Raw genomic sequence first — 14,499 nt, 5'->3', positions numbered from 1 at the left:
GTGAACAGGTTGACAGACTGGGGTCATCTCCGTGGCCCTCTGCTATGTCCTGAGACAGGAGTGAACAGGTTGACAGACTGGGGTCATCTCCGTGGCCCTCTGCTATGTCCTGAGACAGGAGTGAACAGGTTGACAGACTGGGGTCATCTCAGTGGCCCTCTGCTATGTCCTGAGACAGGAGTGAACAGGTTGACAGACTGGGGTCATCTCCGTGGCCCTCTGCTAGGGTCCTGAGACAGGAGTGAACAGGTTGACAGACTGGGGTCATCTCCATGGCCCTCTGCTATGTCCTGAGACAGGAGTGAACAGGTTGACAGACTGGGGTCATCTCCGTGGCCCTCTGCTATGTCCTGAGACAGGAGTGAACAGGTTGACAGACTGGGGTCATCTCCATGGCCCTCTGCTATGTCCTGAGACAGGAGTGAACAGGTTGACAGACTGGGGTCATCTCCATGGCCCTCTGCTAGGTTCTGAGACAGACTGGGGTCATCTCCATGGCCCTCTGCTAGGTTCTGAGACAGACTGGGGTCATCTCCATGGCCCTCTGCTATGTCCTGAGACAGGAGTGAACAGGTTGACAGACTGGGGTCATCTCCATGGCCCTCTGCTGCTATGTTCTGAGACAGGAGTGAACAGGTTGACAGACTGGGGTCATCTCCGTGGCCCTCTGCTATGTCCTGAGACAGGAGTGAACAGGTTGACAGACTGGGGTCATCTCCATGGCCCTCTGCTATGTCCTGAGACAGGAGTGAACAGGTTGACAGACTGGGGTCATCTCCATGGCCCTCTGCTATGTCCTGAGACAGGAGTGAACAGGTTGACAGACTGGGGTCATCTCCATGGCCCTCTGCTATGTCCTGAGACAGGAGTGAACAGGTTGACAGACTGGGGTCATCTCCATGGCCCTCTGCTATGTCCTGAGACAGGAGTGAACAGGTTGACAGACTGGGGTCATCTCCATGGCCCTCTGCTAGGTTCTGAGACAGACTGGGGTCATCTCCATGGCCCTCTGCTAGGTTCTGAGACAGACTGGGGTCATCTCCATGGCCCTCTGCTAGGTGTCCTGAGACAGGAGTGAACAGGTCTGACAGACTGGGGTCATCTCCGTGGCCCTCTGCTATGTCCTGAGACAGGAGTGAACAGGTTGACAGACTGGGGTCATCTCCATGGCCCTCTGCTATGTCCTGAGACAGGAGTGAACAGGTTGACAGACTGGGGTCATCTCCATGGCCCTCTGCTATGTCCTGAGACAGGAGTGAACAGGTTGACAGACTGGGGTCATCTCCATGGCCCCTCTGCTATGTCCTGAGACAGGAGTGAACAGGTTGACAGACTGGGGTCATCTCCATGGCCCTCTGCTATGTCCTGAGACAGGAGTGAACAGGTTGACAGACTGGGGTCATCTCCATGGCCCTCTGCTAGGTTCTGAGACAGACTGGGGTCATCTCCATGGCCCTCTGCTAGGTTCTGAGACAGACAGGTTGGGGTCATCTCCATGGCCCTCTGCTAGGTTCTGAGACAGACTGGGGTCATCTCCATGGCCCTCTGCTATGTCCTGAGACAGGAGTGAACAGGTTGACAGACTGGGGTCATCTCCGTGGCCCTCTGCTATGTCCTGAGACAGGAGTGAACAGGTTGACAGACTGGGGTCATCTCCGTGGCCCTCTGCTATGTCCTGAGACAGGAGTGAACAGGTTGACAGACTGGGGTCATCTCCGTGGCCCTCTGCTATGTCCTGAGACAGGAGTGAACAGGTTGACAGACTGGGGTCATCTCCGTGGCCCTCTGCTATGTCCTGAGACAGGAGTGAACAGGTTGACAGACTGGGGTCATCTCCATGGCCCTCTGCTATGTCCTGAGACAGGAGTGAACAGGTTGACAGACTGGGGTCATCTCCGTGGCAGGTTGACCTGGGGTCATCTCCGTGGCCCTCTGCTATGTCCTGAGACAGGAGTGAACAGGTTGACAGACTGGGGTCATCTCCATGGCCCTCTGCTATGTCCTGAGACAGGAGTGAACAGGTTGACAGACTGGGGTCATCTCCATGGCCCTCTGCTAGGTTCTGAGACAGACTGGGGTCATCTCCATGGCCCTCTGCTAGGTTCTGAGACAGACTGGGGTCATCTCCATGGCCCTCTGCTAGGTTCTGAGACAGACTGGGGTCATCTCCATGGCCCTCTGCTATGTCCTGAGACAGGAGTGAACAGGTTGACAGACTGGGGTCATCTCCATGGCCCTCTGCTAGGTGTCCTGAGACAGGAGTGAACAGGTTGACAGACTGGGGTCATCTCCGTGGCCCTCTGCTATGTCCTGAGACAGGAGTGAACAGGTTGACAGACTGGGGTCATCTCCATGGCCCTCTGCTATGTCCTGAGACAGGAGTGAACAGGTTGACAGACTGGGGTCATCTCCATGGCCCTCTGCTATGTCCTGAGACAGGGTGAACAGGTTGACAGACTGGGGTCATCTCCATGGCCCTCTGCTATGTCCTGAGACAGGAGTGAACAGGTTGACAGACTGGGGTCATCTCCATGGCCCTCTGCTATGTCCTGAGACAGGAGTGAACAGGTTGACAGACTGGGGTCATCTCCATGGCCCTCTGCTATGTCCTGAGACAGGTTGACAGACTGGGGTCATCTCCATGGCCCTCTGCTAGGTTCTGAGACAGACTGGGGTCATCTCCATGGCCCTCTGCAGGTCTGAGACAGACTGGGGTCATCTCCATGGCCCTCTGCTATGTCCTGAGACAGGACTGAACAGGTTGACAGACTGGGGTCATCTCCATGGCCCTCTGCTATGTCCTGAGACAGGAGTGAACAGGTTGACAGACTGGGGTCATCTCCATGGCCCTCTGCTATGTCCTGAGACAGGAGTGAACAGGTTGACAGACTGGGGTCATCTCCATGGCCCTCTGCTAGGTTCTGAGACAGACTGGGGTCATCTCCATGGCCCTCTGCTAGGTTCTGAGACAGACTGGGGTCATCTCCATGGCCCTCTGCTAGGTTCTGAGACAGACTGGGGTCATCTCCATGGCCCTCTGCTATGTCCTGAGACAGGAGTGAACAGGTTGACAGACTGGGGTCATCTCCGTGGCCCTCTGCTATGTCCTGAGACAGGAGTGAACAGGTTGACAGACTGGGGTCATCTCCGTGGCCCTCTGAGACAGGCTGAACAGGTTGACAGATGTCCTGAGACAGGAGTGAACAGGTTGACAGACTGGGGTCATCTCCGTGGCCCTCTGCTATGTCCTGAGACAGGAGTGAACAGGTTGACAGACTGGGGTCATCTCCATGGCCCTCTGCTATGTCCTGAGACAGGAGTGAACAGGTTGACAGACTGGGGTCATCTCCATGGCCCTCTGCTATGTCCTGAGACAGGAGTGAACAGGTTGACAGACTGGGGTCATCTCCATGGCCCTCTGCTATGTCCTGAGACAGGAGTGAACAGGTTGACAGACTGGGGTCATCTCCATGGCCCTCTGCTATGTCCTGAGACAGGAGTGAACAGGTTGACAGACTGGGGTCATCTCCATGGCCCTCTGCTATGTCCTGAGACAGGAGTGAACAGGTTGACAGACTGGGGTCATCTCCATGGCCCTCTGCTAGGTTCTGAGACAGACTGGGGTCATCTCCATGGCCCTCTGCTAGGTTCTGAGACAGACTGGGGTCATCTCCATGGCCCTCTGCTAGGTTCTGAGACAGACTGGGGTCATCTCCATGGCCCTCTGCTATGTCCTGAGACAGGAGTGAACAGGTTGACAGACTGGGGTCATCTCCGTGGCCCTCTGCTATGTCCTGAGACAGGAGTGAACAGGTTGACAGACTGGGGTCATCTCCATGGCCCTCTGCTAGGTTCTGAGACAGGAGTGAACAGGTTGACAGACTGGGGTCATCTCCGTGGCCCTCTGCTATGTCCTGAGACAGGAGTGAACAGGTTGACAGACTGGGGTCATCTCCATGGCCCTCTGCTATGTCCTGAGACAGGAGTGAACAGGTTGACAGACTGGGGTCATCTCCATGGCCCTCTGCTATGTCCTGAGACAGGAGTGAACAGGTTGACAGACTGGGGTCATCTCCATGGCCCTCTGCTAGGTTCTGAGACAGGAGTGACAGAACAGGTTGACAGACTGGGGTCATCTCCATGGCCCTCTGCTATGTCCTGAGACAGGAGTGAACAGGTTGACAGACTGGGGTCATCTCCGTGGCCCTCTGCTATGTCCTGAGACAGGAGTGAACAGGTTGACAGACTGGGGTCATCTCCATGGCCCTCTGCTATGTCCTGAGACAGGAGTGAACAGGTTGACAGACTGGGGTCATCTCCATGGCCCTCTGCTATGTCCTGAGACAGGAGTGAACAGGTTGACAGACTGGGGTCATCTCCATGGCCCTCTGCTAGGTTCTGAGACAGACTGGGGTCATCTCCATGGCCCTCTGCTAGGTTCTGAGACAGACTGGGGTCATCTCCATGGCCCTCTGCTAGGTTCTGAGACAGACTGGGGTCATCTCCATGGCCCTCTGCTATGTCCTGAGACAGGAGTGAACAGGTTGACAGACTGGGGTCATCTCCATGGCCCTCTGCTATGTCCTGAGACAGGAGTGAACAGGTTGACAGACTGGGGTCATCTCCATGGCCCTCTGCTATGTCCTGAGACAGGAGTGAACAGGTTGACAGACTGGGGTCATCTCCATGGCCCTCTGTCCTGAGACAGGGTTCAGGAGACAGACTGGGGTCATCTCCATGGCCCTCTGCTAGGTTCTGAGACAGACTGGGGTCATCTCCATGGCCCTCTGCTATGTCCTGAGACAGGAGTGAACAGGTTGACAGACTGGGGTCATCTCCGTGGCCCTCTGCTATGTCCTGAGACAGGAGTGAACAGGTTGACAGACTGGGGTCATCTCCATGGCCCTCTGCTATGTCCTGAGACAGGAGTGAACAGGTTGACAGACTGGGGTCATCTCCATGGCCCTCTGCTAGGTTCTGAGACAGACTGGGGTCATCTCCATGGCCCTCTGCTAGGTTCTGACTGGGGTCATCTCCATGGCCCTCTGCAGGTTCTGAGACAGACTGGGGTCATCTCCATGGCCCTCTGCTATGTCCTGAGACAGGAGTGAACAGGTTGACAGACTGGGGTCATCTCCGTGGCCCTCTGCTATGTCCTGAGACAGGAGTGAACAGGTTGACAGACTGGGGTCATCTCCGTGGCCCTCTGCTATGTCCTGAGACAGGAGTGAACAGGTTGACAGACTGGGGTCATCTCCATGGCCCTCTGCTATGTCCTGAGACAGGAGTGAACAGGTTGACAGACTGGGGTCATCTCCATGGCCCTCTGCTATGTCCTGAGACAGGAGTGAACAGGTTGACAGACTGGGGTCATCTCCATGGCCCTCTGCTATGTCCTGAGACAGGAGTGAACAGGTTGACAGACTGGGGTCATCTCCGTGGCCCTCTGCTATGTCCTGAGACAGGAGTGAACAGGTTGACAGACTGGGGTCATCTCCATGGCCCTCTGCTATGTCCTGAGACAGGAGTGAACAGGTTGACAGACTGGGGTCATCTCCATGGCCCTCTGCTAGGTTCTGAGACAGACTGGGGTCATCTCCATGGCCCTCTGCTAGGTTCTGAGACAGACTGGGGTCATCTCCATGGCCCTCTGCTAGGTTCTGAGACAGACTGGGGTCATCTCCATGGCCCTCTGCTATGTCCTGAGACAGGAGTGAACAGGTTGACAGACTGGGGTCATCTCCGTGGCCCTCTGCTATGTCCTGAGACAGGAGTGAACAGGTTGACAGACTGGGGTCATCTCCATGGCCCTCTGCTATGTCCTGAGACAGGAGTGAACAGGTTGACAGACTGGGGTCATCTCCATGGCCCTCTGCTATGTCCTGAGACAGGAGTGAACAGGTTGACAGACTGGGGTCATCTCCATGGCCCTCTGCTAGGTTCTGAGACAGACTGGGGTCATCTCCATGGCCCTCTGCTAGGTTCTGAGACAGACTGGGGTCATCTCCATGGCCCTCATGGCCCTCTGCTAGGTTCTGAGACAGACTGGGGTCATCTCCATGGCCCTCTGCTATGTCCTGAGACAGGAGTGAACAGGTTGACAGACTGGGGTCATCTCCATGGCCCTCTGCTATGTCCTGAGACAGGAGTGAACAGGTTGACAGACTGGGGTCATCTCCATGGCCCTCTGCTATGTCCTGAGACAGGAGTGAACAGGTTGACAGACTGGGGTCATCTCCATGGCCCTCTGCTATGTTCTGAGACAGACTGGGGTCATCTCCATGGCCCTCTGCAGGTTGACAGACTGGGGTCATCTCCATGGCCCTCTGCTATGTCCTGAGACAGGAGTGAACAGGTTGACAGACTGGGGTCATCTCCATGGCCCTCTGCTAGGTTCTGAGACAGGAGTGAACAGGTTGACAGACTGGGGTCATCTCCATGGCCCTCTGCTATGTCCTGAGACAGGAGTGAACAGGTTGACAGACTGGGGTCATCTCCATGGCCCTCTGCTATGTCCTGAGACAGACTGGGGTCATCTCCGTGGCCCTCTGCTATGTCCTGAGAACAGGTTGACAGACTGGGGTCATCTCCATGGCCCTCTGCAGGTCTGAGACAGACTGGGGTCATCTCCATGGCCCTCTGCTATGTCCTGAGACAGGAGGTTGACAGACTGGGGTCAACAGGTTGACAGACTGGGGTCATCTCCATGGCCCTCTGCTAGGTTCTGAGACAGACTGGGGTCATCTCCAGGTGCTAGGTTCTGAGACAGACTGGGGTCATCTCCATGGCCCTCTGCTAGGTTCTGAGACAGATGTCTGAGACAGGAGTGAACAGGTTGACAGACTGGGGTCATCTCCGTGGCCCTCTGCTATGTCCTGAGACAGGAGTGAACAGGTTGACAGACTGGGGTCATCTCCATGGCCCTCTGCTATGTCCTGAGACAGGAGTGAACAGGTTGACAGACTGGGGTCATCTCCATGGCCCTCTGCTAGGTTCTGAGACAGACTGGGGTCATCTCCATGGCCCTCTGCTAGGTTCTGAGACAGACTGGGGTCATCTCCATGGCCCTCTGCTAGGTTCTGAGACAGACTGGGGTCATCTCCATGGCCCTCTGCTATGTCCTGAGACAGGAGTGAACAGGTTGACAGACTGGGGTCATCTCCGTGGCCCTCTGCTATGTCCTGAGACAGGAGTGAACAGGTTGACAGACTGGGGTCATCTCCATGGCCCTCTGCTAGGTTCTGAGACAGGAGTGAACAGGTTGACAGACTGGGGTCATCTCCGTGGCCCTCTGCTATGTCCTGAGACAGGAGTGAACAGGTTGACAGACTGGGGTCATCTCCATGGCCCTCTGCTATGTCCTGAGACAGGAGTGAACAGGTTGACAGACTGGGGTCATCTCCATGGCCCTCTGCTATGTCCTGAGACAGGAGTGAACAGGTTGACAGACTGGGGTCATCTCCATGGCCCTCTGCTAGGTCTGAGACAGGAGTGAACAGGTTGACAGACTGGGGTCATCTCCATGGCCCTCTGCTATGTCCTGAGACAGGAGTGAACAGGTTGACAGACTGGGGTCATCTCCATGGCCCTCTGCTAGGTTCTGAGACAGACTGGGGTCATCTCCATGGCCCTCTGCTAGGTTCTGAGACAGACTGGGGTCATCTCCATGGCCCTCTCTGAGACAGACTGGGGTCATCTCCATGGCCCTCTGCTATGTCCTGAGACAGGAGTGAACAGGTTGACAGACTGGGGTCATCTCCATGGCCCTCTGCTATGTCCTGAGACAGGAGTGAACAGGTTGACAGACTGGGGTCATCTCCATGGCCCTCTGCTATGTCCTGAGACAGGAGTGAACAGGTTGACAGACTGGGGTCATCTCCGTGGCCCTCTGCTATGTCCTGAGACAGGAGTGAACAGGTTGACAGACTGGGGTCATCTCCATGGCCCTCTGCTATGTCCTGAGACAGGAGTGAACAGGTTGACAGACTGGGGTCATCTCCATGGCCCTCTGCTATGTCCTGAGACAGGAGTGAACAGGTTGACAGACTGGGGTCATCTCCATGGCCCTCTGCTATGTCCTGAGACAGGAGTGAACAGGTTGACAGACTGGGGTCATCTCCATGGCCCTCTGCTATGTCCTGAGACAGGAGAACAGGTTGACAGACTGGGGTCATCTCCATGGCCCTCTGCTATGTCCTGAGACAGGAGTGAACAGGTTGACAGACTGGGGTCATCTCCATGGCCCTCTGCTATGTCCTGAGACAGGAGTGAACAGGTTGACAGACTGGGGTCATCTCCATGGCCCTCTGCTAGGTTCTGAGACAGACTGGGGTCATCTCCATGGCCCTCTGCTAGGTTCTGAGACAGACTGGGGTCATCTCCATGGCCCTCTGCTAGGTTCTGAGACAGACTGGGGTCATCTCCATGGCCCTCTGCTATGTCCTGAGACAGGAGTGAACAGGTTGACAGACTGGGGTCATCTCCGTGGCCCTCTGCTATGTCCTGAGACAGGAGTGAACAGGTTGACAGACTGGGGTCATCTCCATGGCCCTCTGCTATGTCCTGAGACAGGAGTGAACAGGTTGACAGACTGGGGTCATCTCCATGGCCCTCTGCTATGTCCTGAGACAGGAGTGAACAGGTTGACAGACTGGGGTCATCTCCATGGCCCTCTGCTATGTCCTGAGACAGGAGTGAACAGGTTGACAGACTGGGGTCATCTCCATGGCCCCTGCTATGTCCTGAGACAGGAGTGAACAGGTTGACAGACTGGGGTCATCTCCATGGTCATCTCCCCTCTGCTAGGTTCTGAGACAGGAGTGAACAGGTTGACAGACTGGGGTCATCTCCATGGCCCTCTGCTATGTCCTGAGACAGGAGTGAACAGGTTGACAGACTGGGGTCATCTCCATGGCCCTCTGCTATGTCCTGAGACAGACTGGGGTCATCTCCGTGGCCCTCTGCTAGGGTCTGAGACAGGAGTGAACAGGTTGACAGACTGGGGTCATCTCCATGGCCCTGAGACAGACTGGGGTCATCTCCATGGCCCTCTGTGTCCTGAGACAGGAGTGAACAGGTTGACACTGGGGACTGGGGTCATCATCCATGGCCTCTCTGCTGAGGTTGACAGACTGGGGTCATCTCCATGTCCTGAGACAGGGGGTCAACAGGTTGACAGACTGGGGTCATCTCCATGGCCCTCTGCTATGTCCTGAGACTGAGAACAGGTTGACAGACTGGGGTCATCTCCATGGCCCTCTGCTAGGTTCTGAGACAGACTGGGGTCATCTCCATGGCCCTCTGCTAGGTTCTGAGACAGACTGGGTCACAGGTTCTGAGACAGACTGGGGTCATCTCCATGGCCCTCTGCTATGTCCTGAGACAGGAGTGAACAGGTTGACAGACTGGGGTCATCTCCGTGGCCCTCTGCTATGTCCTGAGACAGGAGTGAACAGGTTGACAGACTGGGGGGTCATCTCCATGGCCCTCTGCTATGTCCTGAGACAGGAGTGAACAGGTTGACAGACTGGGGTCATCTCCATGGCCCTCTGCTATGTCCTGAGACAGGAGTGAACAGGTTGACAGACTGGGGTCATCTCCATGGCCCTCTGCTATGTCCTGAGACAGGAGTGAACAGGTTGACAGACTGGGGTCATCTCCATGGCCCTCTGCTATGTCCTGAGACAGGAGAACAGGTTGACAGACTGGGGTCATCTCCATGGCCCTCTGCTATGTCCTGAGACAGGAGTGAACAGGTTGACAGACTGGGGTCATCTCCATGGCCCTCTGCTAGGTTCTGAGACAGACTGGGGTCATCTCCATGGCCCTCTGCTAGGTTCTGAGACAGACTGGGGTCATCTCCATGGCCCTCTGGGGCTCCATGGGTTCTGAGACAGACTGGGGTCATCTCCAATGTCCTGAGACAGGAGTGAACAGGTTGACAGACTGGGGTCATCTCCATGGCCCTCTGCTATGTCCTGAGACAGGAGTGAACAGGTTGACAGACTGGGGTCATCTCCATGGCCCTCTGCTAGGTTCTGAGACAGGAGTGAACAGGTTGACAGACTGGGGTCATCTCCGTGGCCCTCTGCTATGTCCTGAGACAGGAGTGAACAGGTTGACAGACTGGGGTCATCTCCATGGCCCTCTGCTATGTCCTGAGACAGGAGTGAACAAGTTGACAGACTGGGGTCATCTCCATGGCCCTCTGCTATGTCCTGAGACAGGAGTGAACAGGTTGACAGACTGGGGTCATCTCCATGGCCCTCTGCTAGGTTCTGAGACAGGAGTGAACAGGTTGACAGACTGGGGTCATCTCCATGGCCCTCTGCTAGGTTCTGAGACAGGAGTGAACAGGTTGACAGACTGGGGTCATCTCCATGGCCCTCTGCTATGTCCTGAGACAGACTGGGGTCATCTCCGTGGCCCTCTGCTAAGGGTCTGAGACAGGAGTGAACAGGTTGACAGACTGGGGTCATCTCCATGGCCCTCTGCTAGGTTCTGAGACAGACTGGGGTCATCTCCATGGCCCTCTGCTATGTCCTGAGACAGGAGTGAACAGGTTGACAGACTGGGGTCATCTCCATGGCCCTCTGCTAGGTTCTGAGACAGACTGGGGTCATCTCCATGGCCCTCTGCTAGGTTCTGAGACAGACTGGGGTCATCTCCATGGCCCTCTGCTAGGTTCTGAGACAGACTGGGGTCATCTCCATGGCCCTCTGCTATGTCCTGAGACAGGAGTGAACAGGTTGACAGACTGGGGTCATCTCCGTGGCCCTCTGCTATGTCCTGAGACAGGAGTGAACAGGTTGACAGACTGGGGTCATCTCCGTGGCCCTCTGCTAGGTTCTGAGACAGGAGTGAACAGGTTGACAGACTGGGGTCATCTCCGTGGCCCTCTGCTATGTCCTGAGACAGGAGTGAACAGGTTGACAGACTGGGGTCATCTCCATGGCCCTCTGCTATGTCCTGAGACAGGAGTGAACAGGTTGACAGACTGGGGTCATCTCCATGGCCCTCTGCTATGTCCTGAGACAGGAGTGAACAGGTTGACAGACTGGGGTCATCTCCATGGCCCTCTGCTATGTCCTGAGACAGGAGTGAACAGGTTGACAGACTGGGGTCATCTCCGTGGCCCTCTGCTATGTCCTGAGACAGGAGTGAACAGGTTGACAGACTGGGGTCATCTCCATGGCCCTCTGCTAGGTTCTGAGACAGACTGGGGTCATCTCCATGGCCCTCTGCTAGGTTCTGAGACAGACTGGGGTCATCTCCATGGCCCTCTGCTAGGTTCTGAGACAGACTGGGGTCATCTCCATGGCCCTCTGCTAGGTCCTCTGAGACAGACTGGGGTCATCTCCATGGCCCTCTGCTATGTCCTGAGACAGGAGTGAACAGGTTGACAGACTGGGGTCATCTCCGTGGCCCTCTGCTAGGTTCTGAGACAGGAGTGAACAGGTTGACAGACTGGGGTCATCTCCATGGCCCTCTGCTATGTCCTGAGACAGGAGTGAACAGGTTGACAGACTGGGGTCATCTCCATGGCCCTCTGCTATGTCCTGAGACAGGAGTGAACAGGTTGACAGACTGGGGTCATCTCCATGGCCCTCTGCTATGTCCTGAGACAGGAGTGAACAGGTTGACAGACTGGGGTCATCTCCATGGCCCTCTGCTATGTCCTGAGACAGGAGTGAACAGGTTGACAGACTGGGGTCATCTCCATGGCCCTCTGCTATGTCCTGAGACAGGAGTGAACAGGTTGACAGACTGGGGTCATCTCCATGGCCCTCTGCTATGTCCTGAGACAGGAGTGAACAGGTTGACAGACTGGGGTCATCTCCATGGCCCTCTGCTATGTCCTGAGACAGGAGTGAACAGGTTGACAGACTGGGGTCATCTCCATGGCCCTCTGCTATGTCCTGAGACAGGAGTGAACAGGTTGACAGACTGGGGTCATCTCCGTGGCCCTCTGCTATGTCCTGAGACAGGAGGAACAGGTTGACAGAACAGGTTGACAGACTGGGGTCATCTCCGTGGCCCTCTGCTATGTCCTGAGACAGGAGTGAACAGGTTGACAGACTGGGGTCATCTCCATGGCCCTCTGCTAGGTTCTGAGACAGACTGGGGTCATCTCCATGGCCCTCTGCTATGTCCTGAGACAGGAGTGAACAGGTTGACAGACTGGGGTCATCTCCGTGGCCCTCTGCTAGGTTCTGAGACAGGAGTGAACAGGTTGACAGACTGGGGTCATCTCCATGGCCCTCTGCTATGTCCTGAGACAGGAGTTCTGAACAGGTTGACAGACTGGGGTCATCTCCATGGCCCTCTGCTATGTCCTGAGACAGGAGTGAACAGGTTGACAGACTGGGGTCATCTCCATGGCCCTCTGCTATGTCCTGAGACAGGAGTGAACAGGTTGACAGACTGGGGTCATCTCCGTGGCCCTCTGCTATGTCCTGAGACAGGAGTGAACAGGTTGACAGACTGGGGTCATCTCCATGGCCCTCTGCTATGTCCTGAGACAGGAGTGAACAGGTTGACAGACTGGGGTCATCTCCATGGCCCTCTGCTATGTCCTGAGACAGGAGTGAACAGGTTGACAGACTGGGGTCATCTCCATGGCCCTCTGCTATGTCCTGAGACAGGAGTGAACAGGTTGACAGACTGGGGTCATCTCCGTGGCCCTCTGCTATGTCCTGAGACAGGAGTGAACAGGTTGACAGACTGGGGTCATCTCCATGGCCCTCTGCTAGGTTCTGAGACAGACTGGGGTCATCTCCATGGCCCTCTGCTAGGTTCTGAGACAGACTGGGGTCATCTCCATGGCCCTCTGCTAGGTTCTGAGACAGACTGGGGTCATCTCCATGGCCCTCTGCTAGGTTCTGAGACAGACTGGGGTCATCTCCATGGCCCTCTGCTATGTCCTGAGACAGGAGTGAACAGGTTGACAGACTGGGGTCATCTCCGTGGCCCTCTGCTAGGTTCTGAGACAGGAGTGAACAGGTTGACAGACTGGGGTCATCTCCGTGGCCCTCTGCTATGTCCTGAGACAGGAGTGAACAGGTTGACAGACTGGGGTCATCTGCATGGCCCTCTGCTTTGTCCTGAGACAGGAGTGAACAAGTTGACAGACTGGGGTCATCTCCATGGCCCTCTGCTATGTCCTGAGACAGGAGTGAACAGGTTGACAGACTGGGGTCATCTCCGTGGCCCTCTGCTATGTCCTGAGACAGGAGTGAACAGGTTGACAGACTGGGGTCATCTGCATGGCCCTCTGCTATGTCCTGAGACAGGAGTGAACAAGTTGACAGACTGGGGTCATCTCCATGGCCCTCTGCTATGTCCTGAGACAGGAGTGAACAGGTTGACAGACTGGGGTCATCTCCATGGCCCTCTGCTATGTCCTGAGACAGGAGTGAACAGGTTGACAGACTGGGGTCATCTCCGTGGCCCTCTGCTATGTCCTGAGACAGGAGTGAACAGGTTGACAGACTGGGGTCATCTCCATGGCCCTCTGCTATGTCCTGAGACAGGAGTGAACAGGTTGACAGACTGGGGTCATCTCCATGGCCCTCTGCTATGTCCTGAGACAGACTGGGGTCATCTCCGTGGCCCTCTGCTAGGTTCTGAGACAGGAGTGAACAGGTTGACAGACTGGGGTCATCTCCATGGCCCTCTGCTAGGTTCTGAGACAGGAGTGAACAGGTTGACAGACTGGGGTCATCTCCATGGCCCTCTGCTAGGTTCTGAGACAGGAGTGAACAGGTTGACAGACTGGGGTCATCTCCATGGCCCTCTGCTATGTCCTGAGACAGGAGTGAACAGGTTGACAGACTGGGGTCATCTCTGTCCTGGCCCTCTGCTATGTCCTGAGACAGGAGTGAACAGGTTGACAGACTGGGGTCATCTCCATGGCCCTCTGCTATGTCCTGAGACAGGAGTGAACAGGTTGACAGACTGGGGTCATCTCCATGGCCCTCTGCTATGTCCTGAGACAGGAGTGAACAGGTTGACAGACTGGGGTCATCTCTGTGGCCCTCTGCTATGTCCTGAGACAGGAGTGAACAGGTTGACAGACTGGGGTCATCTCCATGGCCCTCTGCTATGTCCTGAGACAGGAGTGAACAGGTTGACAGACTGGGGTCATCTCCGTGGCCCTCTGCTATGTCCTGAGACAGGAGTGAACAGGTTGACAGACTGGGGTCATCTCCGTGGCCCTCTGCTAGGTTCTGAGACAGGAGTGAACAGGTTGACAGACTGGGGTCATCTCCATGGCCCTCTGCTAGGTTCTGAGACAGGAGTGAACAGGTTGACAGACTGGGGTCATCTCCATGGCCCTCTGCTAGGTTCTGAGACAGGAGTGAACAGGTTGACAGACTGGGGTCATCTCCATGGCCCTCTGCTATGTCCTGAGACAGGAGTGAACAGGTTGACAGACTGGGGTCATCTCCATGGCCCTCTGCTAGATTCTGAGACAGGAGTGAACAGGTTGACAGACTG

The sequence above is a fragment of the Oncorhynchus nerka genome, linkage group LG28 (assembly GCF_034236695.1).
Source record: "Oncorhynchus nerka isolate Pitt River linkage group LG28, Oner_Uvic_2.0, whole genome shotgun sequence".
In the NCBI taxonomy this organism is placed as follows: domain Eukaryota; kingdom Metazoa; phylum Chordata; class Actinopteri; order Salmoniformes; family Salmonidae; genus Oncorhynchus; species Oncorhynchus nerka.
Note: the sequence above shows the minus strand (reverse complement) of the source record.